The sequence below is a fragment of the Propithecus coquereli genome, unplaced genomic scaffold (assembly GCF_000956105.1).
Source record: "Propithecus coquereli isolate 6110/MARCELLA unplaced genomic scaffold, Pcoq_1.0 Scaffold480, whole genome shotgun sequence".
Classification (NCBI taxonomy): domain Eukaryota; kingdom Metazoa; phylum Chordata; class Mammalia; order Primates; family Indriidae; genus Propithecus; species Propithecus coquereli.
Window position 1 is genome coordinate 1,697,381 of NW_012150619.1, and position 2,250 is coordinate 1,699,630.

General features: G+C 55.9%; 1 protein-coding gene across 1 annotated transcript in view; it reads left to right on the forward strand.

The window, feature by feature from the left end:
- CELSR1 (cadherin, EGF LAG seven-pass G-type receptor 1) overlaps positions 1–2,250 on the forward strand; it is a gene marked incomplete at its 5' end in the record, with an annotated part of 157,796 nt that overhangs the window by 56,637 nt on the left and 98,909 nt on the right. The window lies entirely within an intron of this gene.

Here is a 2,250-nt window from a genome sequence, read left to right on the forward strand (position 1 = left end):
CTCTCCTTACAGAAAGTGTTGCATTCTGAGAGACCAAAGCAGTCCCTGCTCACCGTGAGAGATCTCAGTGACGCATGGTGAGCAGTAAGAAGGTGGTTGTCTCTCTGCCACCTCCATTGTTTTATCTCCTTCCCAGAATCAGCCACTGCGGTGGAGTCCACTGTGTGCTTCCAGAACTTTCTATACATGCACAACATGTATGTGCTTAAGTAAAGCGTTCCCCTTACAAAAAGGGATCACACTGTGCATGTTACTTTCACTATATTTAATTTGCCGTGTTTCAGACGCATTTATTTTAGTGAAGATGTAGCGTTCCACCGCGTGGCTCTGCGGCAGCTGTTAATCCGTTTCCTGGTTGGTGGGTTTCTGCTTTCTTGGGTGGGGGGGAGGGGTGTGTGTGTGTGCGTGTGCATGCACGTATAAGCATGTGTTTATTTAGGCTTCCAGAAGGATGCCTGCTTAAGCTTAGGGTCACTGAATGTTTAAAATTTATTTTTGGCAAAGGAATATATAAACAGCGAGCATAGCACATGAAAGTTATTTATGAATGTTGCATAAAGTAAACACGTTAACTTATTTCTCACATTATTTAACACGTTTGTCGTGTGAGGTTATTCTCACTGAGTTGTGTTAAGCTGTGTGAGTTGCTCGGCTGCCTTGACAAGGTACCACAGGCTGGGCGGCTTAGATAACAGACATCTATCTCCTCACAGTTCTGGGGTGGGAGTCCAGGGCGCGGGTCCCCGGGAGGTCTCCCTCCCTGGCTGGCAGACGGCGCCTGCTCGCCGCGTCCTCGTGGTCGAGAGCAGACGGGGCCCTCCGGTGTCTCTTACAAGGACCCATGCCACCCGTGGGGCCAGTCCCATCGGGGGCATCCTCGTGACCTCGTCTAACCCTAATCACCCCCAGGGCCCCACCTCCAAATACCATCGCACTGAGGTTAGGGCTTCCACGTAGGAATTTTGAGGGGACACAGTTCAGTTCCTTGCAACATATTACCATTTTCTGTGCTGGGCAGTGAGGTTCAGCGTTCTGTTATAAATTACGTGTGATCGATTCTGCGTGTTCTGGTTGTCTGGTGCTGTGTAGCACACCACCCCCGGCCTCCTGCCTTCCGGCTCTGGCCGTGTCATTTGCTTGCAGCGAGGCCCAGCGGGGGCACTGGTCTCTGCCTCATGACGTCTGTGCCCTCGGCTGGGGGGCTCCAGCCTCAGCAGTGTGGCCAGCCGTGTCTGGGCCCCCGGTTAGCCGGGGCGCTTGGCCATAGCGCCGCCTTCTCCCACCAGGGCCTCTGGCGTGGTGGCTGGGCACCAGGAAGGAGGTAGAACCTTCCAGTCCTTTTGGGGCCTGGGCCAGGAAGTCTGTTCTGAGCATCCTGTGGGACAGTGTCAGGCCCAGCCCCTTGGGGACAGGGGCCTGTGTGTCAGTGAGGGAAGGAACACCAGGGCCATCTTCCAGGCCTGCTCCCACAGGTTTGTTTTTGGTCTCATTTTTGTTTTTCCCCGACCTTTATTAGGGCCACCAGCCCTTGTTCCGTGAGTGCGGATGGTGCCGCGCTGCTCCCCTCGCGCTCCGTCCGTGCTCTGTGGAAGTTGTCGGCAGAACCGTGAGTCCTCGGGGCCTCTGGGTTTGTGCCAGAGCTCGAGGGCCCTCTGCACGCCGAGGTTGCGCAGATGTTTCCATCCGCTGAGTCCAGGCTTGCCAGGTCGCCGTGAGCACCGAGCGGAGCAGTAACTGCAGGCTCCGCGCCTGACTTGGGTGGTGGTAGCGGGACACAAGTGGGGCTCCCGCCAGCTGCGCTTGAGTTCTTGGGCTTGAAATCTGGCATCTCAGTTTTTCTCACCTGCTAAATGGGGATGGCCTGGTTCTGTCAGAATCTCCTGGAATCTCAGGTTCGCTGCAATAACCGAACTAAGCACCTGAACGCAGCTGTGACTTCCAGACTGGTTCCGTTTCCTCGCTGTTTGGCCAAGTCACGCGATGCCCTCTTGATCCCTAAGTAGCTCATTCCATGATTGTTCACTGCTGTCTGGGATGCAGCGGCACCGTGTGTGTCTAAGGCAGCGCTCATCGAGCGACTCCTGTGTGCTGGGTGCACATAGGGTGCAACTGAGAGATTAGACTCTCAACCCAGCACGTCTTGGGGGGCCGTCCCCTGGCAGGGCCACAGCGGGTTTGCCAGATGCCAAGGGGTTTGAGCAGGGCTGGGAGGACGGGAAGAGCTGTGGGGGGTGGAGGGGAGGTTGGGGT